This window comes from Aquarana catesbeiana, linkage group LG05 (assembly GCF_042186555.1).
Source record: "Aquarana catesbeiana isolate 2022-GZ linkage group LG05, ASM4218655v1, whole genome shotgun sequence".
NCBI classification, from domain to species: domain Eukaryota; kingdom Metazoa; phylum Chordata; class Amphibia; order Anura; family Ranidae; genus Aquarana; species Aquarana catesbeiana.
This window is the reverse complement of record NC_133328.1, coordinates 615,761,963-615,774,851: the sequence shown is the minus strand read 5'-3', so window position 1 is coordinate 615,774,851 and position 12,889 is coordinate 615,761,963. Positions and strand designations below refer to the sequence as shown.

General features: G+C 45.0%; 1 protein-coding gene across 2 annotated transcripts in view; it reads left to right on the top strand.

The window, feature by feature from the left end:
• Positions 1 to 12,889, top strand: part of ADCY8 (adenylate cyclase 8) — a 424,989-nt gene that overhangs the window by 72,437 nt on the left and 339,663 nt on the right. The window lies entirely within an intron of this gene.

The following is a 12,889-nucleotide window of genomic DNA, read 5'->3' as shown; positions in this document are numbered from 1 at the left end:
AGGAGTGCCGTAAGATCATTGTGAGTGAAGGTCACTTTGAATTATGGCACCACGGTCACTGCACCATATCACACTTTTTCTCACCTGCCTCCTGTGTCAGGCCTTTTGGCTGGGACCGGTGGAATTTTTGATTCCTGGCCTGAGGGCCTGGTCGTTGTTTCACACAATAACCACTTTTCACTCTCCTCTCCACTTCCTTCTCCCCCACTTTCTTTTATTTAAGCCCTTGTTTGTCACTTTTTGTATTTTTATGTTTGTACATGTTTTTTGCACATGTGACTAGTAGGGTGTAGGTCCTCGGGCCTGCTCTGAAAGTCTTGGGAGGGGGTGGACATGGAAAGTACTTGGGTGGGTCTGTTTCGGGAGACCCTCCAGAGAAAGGGGTCCGTCTGGTTTTGGCCAGATGGACCAAGTGTAAAGTATCCCAGTCCCCGTCTGGAGCCTCACGCTCCAGGGGATCAGGGCAAGGCCCTCTGATTTTAGAGGGCTTGTGTACACCCATTGCACATTTTTGTGTTTCACTCTTTATATGTGTGCACTATTTTTGGCACCCGGGCACCCGGTGAAGTTTTTGAGTGTGTTTTACACGCCATGGGCTTTAAAAAAAAAAAATCCCTAATTCTTTTCATCTCTTTCAATCATGAAGACTCAGTATCACGTGTGGGTGTTAGCTACCTACCTGCATGCAAATACAGTCAGACTAACATTCAACCATCAAGGCAATTTGCATAACTCCTCCCAAGAGCCAACCCACTGCTTGCATCACGATTAAGAATGCCTATCCGATTCCGTTGATTACGGAGTTATTTGACCGCCACAAGGGAGCAACGTGAGGATTAAGGAGGGCGATGAGTGGAAAACTGCGTTTAATACCAGAACAGGCCATTATGAGTACCTCGTAATGCCTTTTGGCCTTTGTAATGCCCCAGCAGTTTTTCAGGAATTTTTTATTAACGATGTCCTCCGAGATTTGTTGCAGTTATGTGTGGTGGTCTATCTCAACAATATCCTCATGTTTTCCAAGTCCCTGGAGAGCCACCACACAGATGTCTGTTGTGTGCTTCAGAAACTAAGAGAGAACAATCTCTATTGTGAATTGGAGAAGTGTGAATTCCATCGTGAACAGGTTAAATTCCTGGGTTATGTCATTTCCACTGCTGGTTTTTCGATGGACCCAGCGATTTCTTGGCTTTGCCAACTATTATCGGAAGTTTATTCGTAACTTCTCGTCTCTGGTCAAGCCCCTGACTGATATGACCAGAAGGGACGGTAATCCATAGAGTTGGTCTCCGGAGTCCATTAAGGCCTTTGAGAGTCTCAAGGCTGCCTTTGTTTCTGCTCGTGTTGGCACATCCTGATTCTACATTACCTTTTATCCTTGAGGTTGATGCTTCTGAGACTGGAGTTGGCGCCCTTCTGTCTCAACGTCCTACCTCTGAGAGCTCTATGCATCCTTGTGGCTACTTTTCCAAGAAATTGTAACCTGCGGAGTGCAATTACGAGATTGGTGACAGAGAGCTGTTAGCGATCATTTTAGCCCTGAAAGAATGGAGACATCTCCTCAAAGGTACCACAGTGCCGGTTCTCATTCTTACTGACCATAAGAATCTGACATTCTTGTCTGAGGCTAAACGCCTCTATCCCAGAAGGGCGCGATGGGCTCTTTTCTTGGCAAGTTTCAATTACATTGTTTCATTCTTACCCGGTACTAAGAATGTAAGGGCTGATGCTTTGTCATGCCAATTTTCCTCCACTTCCATGATGGAGTCGGTTCCAGTTCCTGTGATTCCTCCTGATCGTATTCTGGTTACGGTTCGCACCAGTCTCACTTCTCCTTTGGGTGACAAAATTCTTGCTGCTCAGGTCCATGCTCCTCCTGAGAAACCTTGTGACCGCTGCTTTGTCCCAGAGAGTCTCCGTACTGCTGTGCTCCAGACCTACCATTCTCCCAAGGCTGCTAGCCACCCTGGGAAGAATCAACTCTTTTGGGCCATTTCCCAACAACTCTGGTGGCCTAGTCTACATGCTGATGTAACTGCCTTCGTAGCTGCCTGTTCCGTGTGTGCTCAGAGTAAGACTCCACGACACCTTCCAGTGGGTCTCCTACAACCCATACCCAACGGAGAGAGGCCCTGGACCCACCTGTCTATGGATTTCATTGCGAAGTTACCCAACTCCCAGGGCAACACAGTTATCCTTATGGTGGTTGACCGGTTCTCGAAAATGTCTCATTGTATTCCACTTAAGAAGTTGCCCACTTCTAAGGAACTGGCTTCCATTTTTGCTCGGGAGATGTTTCGCTTACATAGGCTACCCAAGGTGATTGTCTCGGACAGGGGTAGTCAGTTTGTGTCCCGGTTCTGGCGAGCCTTTTGTGCACAGTTGGGAATTAAGCTTGCTTTCTCCTCTGTGTATCATCCGCAGTCTAATGGGGCTGCAGAACGAGCCAATCAGTCCTTGGAGCAATTACTATGTTTCTATATTTCTTACCATCATAACAACTGGTCAGACCTCTTACCGTGGGTGGAGTTTGCTCACAATAGTGCCTTAAATTCTGCTTCTCGATTGTCCCTGTTTATGGCGAACTATGGTTTCCAACCTTCTATGTTGCCTGACTCTTTTGTTCTGAGTATTCCTGCGTTAGAGGAGCATCTCTGTGGTCTTCGTTCCACTTGGCCACAAGTTCAGGAGGCTTTGCGACATGCTAATAATAGGTACAGACTCCAAGCTGACCACAGACGCCTGCCTGCACCTTCCTACAAGGGTGGGGACAGGGTCTGGCTGTCATCTCGCAACCTCCGACTTCGTGTTCCCTCTTTGAAGTTCGCACCTCGGTTTATTGGGTCTTTCCGTATTCTTCGCAGGATTAACCCAGTGGCTAACGCATTGGACCTTCCTTCTAATATGCGTATCTCAAATGTATTTCACGTCTCCTTATTAAAACCTTTGGTCTGCAACCGCTTTACCACCTCGGTGCCACGTCCTCACCCTGTTCAGTTTGAGATCCATGAGGAGTATGAAGTACAGTCCATTGTTGACTCCCGTAGGTTCCGTGGGCACATACAGTACCTGGTGCATTGGAAAGGGTATGGTCTGGAGGAACGGGTCCCATCCTCGGACGTACATGCCCCTGTCCTCCTCCATGATTTCCATAGACATTTTCCCCTCAAGCCTGGTGGTCCTCTGAGGGGGAGGGGTCGTTGAGGAGGTGGTTCTGTCAGGGTTGGGCTCAGCCCTTCCTTCTCTGAACTGGCCGCTCAGCTGTCGGCTAATTGCCAGCTTTTATCTCTCCACAGTGTCTCACCTGTTGATGATCCTGCTCTTTCGGTCCTGCCTACTGCTCTTTCGGTCCTCCAGATGATCTCTGCCTTCGCTTTGGTCACATCTCTAGAGATGCTCTCCTGTGTTCCTGTTAAAGACTTGCTTGGCTGACCTTCTGGCTTCCTGACGTTTTGGCTAGTCTGACTATCCGTTCCGGTTCCTGAACTCTGGCTATGTTTTGACTACGTTTACTCTGCTTACCTTTTTTTTAATTATTATTAAACAAGTGTGGTTTAACTGTACTTCTGTCTCAGTCTGATTCATGGTTTCTGACAAGCTGTAGTTAACTCTTGTTTAAAAAAGAAAAAATTGTTTCCCTGCAAGTTAATGTCATAATGTGCTAGTATGCGCTTACCTGTAAAGCGGATCCCTCCAGTGGGGCGTTGTCACCACTGACAGCATTTCCATCTTCACCCAGTCTTCTTTCCGGGTTTGTGTGCTTTGGCCGGGCCGCGATGATTTCACGATCGCGGCACATCGCTCTGAATGAACAGCACACTTAAGTGTGCTGGTGCAATGCAATGCATACCAGCACATTATGCATTTGTCTTACAGGGGTAGGTTGTTGTTTTTTTTAGCGGTTTACTACCGCTTTAACCTATTTCATGTTTTTTACAGTGAAAAAAAATAAAGCCACACTATACAAATAACAATGAAATACACAGAAAATAGAAAAACCCAACACAAATGAATGAAACACAAAATAAACTAGCCTAAATACACCCCAAAAAAGACACCCTCCTAATAAATAGATGTTTTTGGGGGGGTTTTGTTTTAGGTTTTTTTTAGGCACATTTCACCTTAGCAGTTCAATGAGCTAAACTGAGGATTTCTACTTTGGCAAAATGTTGCCAACTGTATTAACCACATCTGGACCGCCCCACACAGATATACTGCGGCCCTCCTGTGCAAAATCATGTACCCGGTGTTAACCTCTTCCCTGCCAGTGTCATTTGTACAGTCACAGTGCATTTTTTTTTTTTTTTTAGCATTGATCACTGTATTGGTGTCACTGGTCCCCCCAAAAAGTGTCACTTAGTGTCAGATTTGTCCGTCGTAATGTCGCAGTCCAACTAAAAATCACTGATCGCCACCATTACTAGTAAAAAAAAAAAAATTCCATAAAAATATGCCATCATTTGTAGATGCTATAACTTTTGCGCAAACCAATCAATATACGCTTATTGGGATTTTTTTTACCAAAAATATGTAGCAGAATACATATTGGGCTAAATTGATGAATAAATTAGATTTTTTTACCTTTTTTTATTTGGTATGTTGTAGGCCCCATGTACACGGGACGCTGAGGCAAAGTCCTCTGAACGAATTTTTTTGACACCTTGAAACGGGCGTTTAGCCGTGTTTGCATGCTGCGTTTGCGTCTAGAAGCGTTTATTAAGATTACCTCATTAAGACCCTCCCCAAGCTCAAAAAACATTGTTAGTTAACTATTTCAGCCATTTTCACCATAGTGAGTAGCAGCAGCAAAGAGAACAGTTGTCTACTTGTATTTGCCTCTATTTCTGTGCTTTTTTTTTCAATGGATCCCATAATGAGCATATGTGAGGAAATTCTCCTGACAATGCTCTTGATGAGGCTTGAACAATGTAGAAAATTGAGTGAGAGGTCCAGAGTCACCTGCCACAAGTTGTGGATTGTCCACTTGACACGTCACTTGCCTCGTCACCTGCCACACGTTGCGGATTGGCACATTAGGCACATTTCACCTTAGCAGCTCAATGAACGAAACTGAGGATTTCTACTTTGGCAAAATTTTGCCAACTGCATTAACCACGTCTGGACCGCCCCACACAGATATAAAATATTTTTTCAATGGTTTTTGAGATTTTTAATGTAAAAAAAATATAGGGCACCTTTTAAAACGCTTATAAACAAAAACTCGGCTAAACGCGGGTACCGCGTTTAGCCGCGTTTGTCGTCTGAAACGTGGAAATCTTCTGCGTCTGAACCCATTTTTTTGCATCCAAAAAAACGACTGTAAACTAAACTGTGTACATGGTCACATAGGATAACATTGAATGAGTTCAGGGGCAGATGAAAACAGCGTCCAACTGCCTCTGAACGTGTGTTTAGCAGCATCCCATGTACATGGGGCCTTATAGTAGAAAGTAAAAAATAGAGTTTTCTTTTTCAAAATTGTCGCTCTTTTTTTGTTTATAGTGCAAAAAATAAAAACCGTAGAGGTGATCAAATACCAACAAAAGAAAGCTCTTTTTGTGGGGAAAAAAGACATCAATTTTGTTTGGGTACAACATCGCATGACCGCGCAATTGTCAGTTAAAGCAACGCAGTGCCGTATTGCAAATAATGGCCTGGTCATGAAGGGGGGTGAAACTTTTGGGGCTGAAGTGGTTAATCGGTGAAATGAAAGCAGAACTTCAGTCATTTTCATTTTCAACTTTCCATCTATTAAATCTTCTGTCCTTGTTGTTGTTTTAACTTTGGATAGTAAAACATTTTTTTCTGCCAGTAAATACCTTATACAGCCCACTTCCTGTTTCCTGTCTGGTCATTAGCCTAGGCTTATAACATCATACACAGCTCTCTCTCTCTCACTCTTGTGAGAGTTTGCCAGGAAGAGAGGGGGGGGGGATGAGTCATAAGAGGGCCAATGAGACCTGCACAGCTGGAGGTGTGCCTCTGTGTAAATCCAGGAAGTGAACAGGGAGCAGCTTCAGCTGCCCACACTTAAAATGGCTGCAGCCAGACTCAGTGGAGGGAGATTTCTGCAGCATATTTGGCAAGTACAGAATCACAGTATATATAAAATAAGATGCAAAGTGGTTGGAGGGAAGCTTCAGAATGGCAAAGATGTTTTTAATTGCAAATTATGTGAGCAGACTGCAGTTCCTCTTTAACTTCATCAGAATCACTGTAGTGGCAATCCTAGCCATTCCAACTCAAGCTTATTATTTGTCAGCCATTTAACCCCTTTGAATCTGTTTACAACAAGCAAAGAGCCTTGATATTTCAAATTACCGAGCAATCAAATTATTGAACATTTGTATAGGTCGGCAACACTGCACGAAGGAATGGTTCTTGGTTGACTCTCAACCCTCTCTTTGAGTCCTGATGTGCATGAGGGTTATAGGAAGATAATATATAGATGGAGTTCAAGTATTTTAATTAGCTATATTTAAAAATCCATGTCGTGATTCTTCAATACACCTTTGTGGAACAAAGGGGAAAAAAAGAAAGGGCAAGGCCTTCCGAAGGGGTCGCAGTAACTGAACACTATGCTTGAATTTAAAATTTAATTAAAATCAGCCGTAGTGTTCAGTTACTCCGACCCCTTCAGAAGGCCTTGCCCTTTTTTTCTTTTTTTCTCATATGCAGTTTTTCTGGTCGCATGGACTGCGCTATGTTGTTCATACTACATGATGAAAGGGTGAAGTAATTACTATATTTATTATCAAAATAGTTGTATACTTATAGTGCGGTAGATCCGGGCACCACAATATTTTTTCATTTGTGGAACAAAGGGGCCTGGGAAATGTATGTGTGCTGCTCAGGCTCAGTAGAGAGGGGGTATCCGCAACGGCTGCTAGAGTGCTGGTGGGATGGAGGTGTTTGTAGATCCGTCAGTGCAATTTAACCTAAAGTGCTACTCTCTATGCAAGTGGTCTCCAACCTGCGGCCCGGGGGGCCAGATGCGGCCCTTTGCTTGCTTTTATCTGGCCCTTGGCACTATTTCATCCACAAATACCAATAATGGGGCATAATTCCCCCCCACTGACACCAATGAAGGGGGAACATTTCCTCCCAATAACACCAACGATGGGGCAAATTCTCTCTCACTGACACCAACAATGGAACATAATTCTCCCCACTGACTCCAATGAAGGGGGAACATTTCCTCCCAATGGCACCAACGATGGAGCAAAATCTCTCCCACTGACACCAACAATGTGGCCCAATAACATCAGTGATGGGGCACAATTCCTCCCAGTTACACCAATAATGGGGCACAATTACTCTCACTGAAATTAACAATGGGGCTTTTATCTGGCCCTTGGCACAATTTCATCCACAAATACCAATAATGGGGCATAATTCCCCCCCACTGACACCAATGAAGGGGGCACATTTCCTCCCAATGACACCAACGATGGGGGACAATCTCTCCCACTGACACCAACAATGGGGCCCAATAACATCAGTAATGGGGCACAATTCCTCCCAGTTACACCAATAATGGGGCACAATTTTACTCTCACTGAAATAAACAATGGGGCATTATTTTTTCCCACCTTTTCTACTCCCACAGTCCGGTCCCCCTAAAGTTTGAAGGACAGTAAACTGGCCCTTTGTTTAGAAAGTTTGGAGACCCCTGCTCTATGCGATGCATAAAATTGTGAGTGCAAGAAAAATATATATAAACGCTAGTACTCCCAAAAGGACTAATAAGATAGAAAACAAAACCACTTTATTAATATGTGTATAGGTAAAAATAAATTGTTTTTTATTTTTTATTTTATTCATGGTTAAAACTATGTTTGCAAGAAAATGTGTTTTTTGTTGTTACTGCAATTTCATGTAGAAAAGAAAAGGGGGAATGAATTCCCTAAATGTTCCAATGGACACTCAAGATTATACAGGAATGGACATGTTCATCCTTCATTCTCTTCATTCTCATTCATTATGCACTTCATTCTCTGCACTTCAGCGATTGCACGAAGCAAAAGAATACAGCAATCTGCACTGGAAAGCAGCTAACAGACTGCAGGTGACCCAGTCTCTCTATTAAGCTCTCCTTCCACTCTGTAACATGCACTCTCTACCACTGCTTCTGACACTCCTGTCCTCTCTCCTCAAACTCTCTTACCTTCACCCCCCTCTCCACCCGCCTGCTTATACATATCACCCTGCCTTCTGTCTTCCCCCTACTACTGCTCCTACCAACTCTCGCTCATTCTACATCCATACACTGATAAAACCTCCAGTACTCTGAGACATGCCCCTTCACATAAATCACAGTCCCACACTACCTCCCTCACCCTCCTGCTTCTCCTAATCTCTGGTGACATATCCCCAAACCCTGGGCCACCATCATCTGTCTTTGCCCAACGCTCCCATCCCCCTACACCCTCTGGCAGGAGCCGCAACCCACAGAACTTGGTCTCTATTCCTCTTTCCAAAACCAGCCCCCCCTTTTCCTGTGCCCTGTGGAATGCACGTTCTGTCTGCAACAAACTCACCGCCCTCCACGACCTCTTCATCACAAATTCCTTTAACCTACTTGCCATTACTGAAACCTGGCTTCATGAATCGGATACTATTTCTCCTGCTTCCCTCTCCCATGGGGGCCTTCTCTGGACTCACTCCCCCAGACCAAGTGGACGGAAGGGAGGTGGAGTGGGAATCCTTCTAGCCCCATGCAGCACCTATCAGGTTCTTCACCCACCTCCCTCTCTGACACTCTCCTCTTTTGAGGCACACTGCATTCGTCTTTTCTCTCCCATTTCTCTAAGAATTGCTGTCATCTACCGGCCCCCTGGACCGGTATCAGCCTTTCTTGATGACTTCTCTGCCTGGCTACCCTACTTTCTCTCTTCTGAAATCCCCACAATTATTCTTGGGGACTTCAACATCCCTGTCAACACTAACACTACTATTACTTCTAAACTTCTCAGTCTAACCTCATCGCTTGACCTGAAGCAATGGATACAGGCTCCTACCCACTCCAATGGCAACACCCTTGACCTTGCCTTCTCCTATCTACCTTTCCAACAATCCACTCCCACTCTCTGATCACCACCTTATTAGTTTTGCTCTCTCCTTGTCTTCCACCTCTTCTCCCTCCAACCGCCTAACAGTTACACGCAGAAGCCTGCGCCACCTCAACCCTTCTCTTCTCTACTCTGCTACTGATCACCTCTATGACAAAATCTCCCCCCTGTCCTGCCCCAACCTAGCTACTTTCATCTACAACAGCTCACTGTCTTCCTCCCTAGACAAGCTGGCCCCCCTCACTACACGCAGAATTAGGCCCCGACTGCTACAACCCTGGCAAACAGATGACACCAGAAGTCTCAGAAAACGTAGCCGCGCTCTTGAGCGCCTGTGGCATAAGACTAAGACCCAGGAAGACTTCACACAATATAAATCTGCCCTCCTAAAATACTACTCCTGCCTTCACACTGCCAAACAGACCTACTTTATCACACTCATCAACACCTTCTCATCCAGTCCACGTCAACTCTTCTCTACCTTCAACACTCTACTCTGTCCTCCACTGCCTCCACCCACCAACTCACTCACTGCCCAGGAGATTGCCAATCACTTCAAAACTAAGATTGATACAATTCATGAGGAGATCGCCAATGCGCAAAAACCTCCCCCATGCAACACCCCATGTCCACAGATACAATCATTACTTCCCTCATTCAACCCTGCTACTACTACTGAGGTTGCTAAACTTTTATCTAGCACTCATCTAACCACTTGCCCCCTGGATCCTGTTCCCTCGCAAATGCTACGCTCACCCTCTGACTCGATTCTACGCTCTCTGACTCACATTTTCAACCTCTCCCTCTCTTGTGGCATCTTCCCAAACTCTCTAAAACATGCGCTAGTCACCCCCATACTAAAAAAGCCCTCACTGGATCCCACCAATCTCAACAACTTACGTCCCATCTCCTTACTCTCCTTCTCCTCCATACTTCTTGAAAAACTGGTCTACAACCAACTAAGCGACCATCTGACCATGAATAAACTTCTAGATCCCCTTCAGTCCAGTTTTCGCCCTCAACACTCCACGGAAACTGCTCTCCTTAAACTCTCAAATGACCTACTAATGGCTAAAGCCAATGGACACTATTCTGTACTACTTCTCCTGGATCTCTCTGCTGCCTTTGACACAGTGGACCACCCCCTCCTCAAAAAAAAAACTCCACTCCTTTGGTCTCCGTGACTGTACTCTTCGCTGGTTCTCATCCTACCTATCCCACTGCTCCTTCAGTGTCACTTACAACTCTACTTCCTCCTCTCCTCTTCCTTTTTTCGTTGGGGTCCCCCAAGGTTCTGTTCTCGGACCTCTCCTTTTCTCAATCTACACCACCTCCTTGGGTCAGTTGATTGCCTCCCACGGCTTTAAATATCATCTCTACGCTGATGACACCCAAATCTATCTCTCCACCCCCCAGCTCTCTCCATCTGTCTCCTCACGCATTACCAACTTACTAGAAGACATATCAGCCTGGATGTCACATCACTTTCTCAAACTCAACCTATCCAAAACCGAGCTCATGATATTTCCTCCCTCAGGTGCCACTTCCCCTGATCTCCCTGTCAAGATCAACGGCTCAACTATCAACCCATCTCCCCACGCCAAGGTCCTAGGTGTAATCCTGGACTCTGAACTAACCTTTCGACCCCACATTCTATCACTATCCAAAGCTTGCCGCCTCTGTCTTCGCAACATCTCCAAGATACGCCCCTTCCTAACCAATGACACCACAAAGCTTCTAATCCACTCCCTGGTCATCTCCCGCCTTGACTACTGCAACTCCCTCCTCATTGGTTTACCTCTAAATAGGCTATCCCCACTTCAGTCCATCATGAACGCTGCGGCCAGGCTCATCCACCACACAAACTGCTCAGCGTCTGCTACACCCCTCTGCCAATCCCTCCATTGGCTGCCACTCAGTCACCGAATTAAATTCAAGATACTAACTATAACTTACAAAGCCATCCACAACCTGGCCCCTAGCTACATCTCTAACCTAGTCACAAAATACTAACCTAATCGTTCTCTTCGCTCCTCCCAAGACCTCCTGCTCTCAAACTCCCTTGTCACCTCATCCCATGCTCGCCTTCAGGACTTCTCCAGAGCCTCCCCCATCCTCTGGAATGCTCTACCCCAATCCGTCCGATTTTCTCCTACTTTATCCACTTTCAGACGATCCCTGAAAACTCATCTCTTCAGAGAAGCCTATCTGGCCCCCACCTAACAACTGTACATTTATCTTCTCAATCAGCACATCACCCACAGTTATTACCTCTTGTATCTCTTGACCTTCCCTCTTAGATTGTAAGCTCTAAGGAGCAGGGCCCTCTGATTCCTACTGTATCGAATTGTATTGTATTTGTACTGTCTACCCTCAAGTTGTAAAGCGCTACGTAAACTGTTGGCGCTATATAAATACTGTATAATAATAATAATAATAATAATAATAATAATAATAATAATACATGAGAGTATATTGAATGTAGAAATGTACAGTCATTCCAATTTATGCATAGGTAGCTGAGGCAAGTCAGTGTATCAATGTATTAGTGATTATTGTTAAAGTGGTTGTAAACAAACAAACAAACAAAAAAACAAACAACAAAAAAACAAAAAAAGACAAAGGCATAATGAGCTAGTATGCATCGCATACTAGCTCATTATGAAATACTTACCTGAGAACGATGCCCTGAATCAGTGTCGGCCCTTTCGAGTACAGTGCGGACATCTTCCACCGGAGTTACTTTCTGGGTTCGCGGCTCCAGCGCTGTGATTGGCCGGAGCTGTGATGACGTCACTCCCACGCATGTGCTCGGGAGCCGACGGTCTTGGCACGACTCCTGACAAAACGGCACTAGCGGCCCGTTTTTCTTCAGTGTGCTTGCACCTATTATGATGACTGTGCAAGTTTAGGAGATATTCATGTTACCTACAAGCAAGCCTTGTTATAGGCTTACCTGTAGGTAAAAGTGGTGTAACAGGGTTTACAACCACTTCAACCGGTTCCCGACTGGCCGACGCAGTTATACTGCGGCAAGTTGGCTCCCATGGGCGAACTGCTAAAATTGTACGTCGGCCCTTTAAGACGCTGTAGGAGGCGCCCCCCCCCCCGCAGCGTGTGCCCGGAGACGATGTGAGTGCCCGGCGGGCGCGATGACCGCCGGGCACCCGATGATTACTCATAACAGAGGAAGAACTGTGTGTAAACACAGATCCCGGTTCTCTCAGGGGAGAGGAGAGGGATTGTGTGTTCATACTAAGTATGAACACCGATCTCTCTCCTCCCCTAGTCAGTCCCCTCCCCCCTACAGTTAGAACACACCTAGGGAACATATTTAACCCCTTGATCCCCCCCCCCCTAGTGTTAACCCCTTCCCTGAAAGTGGCATTTATACAGTAATCAGTGCATTTTTATAGCACTGATCGCTGTATAATTGTCATTGGTCTCAAAAATGTGTAAAAAGTGTCCAATATGTCCGCCGCAATATAGCAGTCCCGATAAAAATCGCAGATCACCGCCATTACTAGTAAAAAAAATAATAATAATGAAAATGCCATAAATCCATCCCCTATTTTGTAGACACTATAACTTTTGCGCAAACCAATCGAAATATGCTTATTGCGATTTCTTTTACCAAAAATATGTAGAAGAATACATATCGGCCTAAACTGAGGAAAAAAATTTGTTTTTTTTTTTTAATTGGGATATTTATTATAGCAAAAAGTAAAAGATACTGTGTTTTTTTTTTTTTTTTTCAAAATTGTCGCTCTTTTTTTGTTTATAGCGTAAAAAATAAAAACCGCAGAGGTGATCAAATA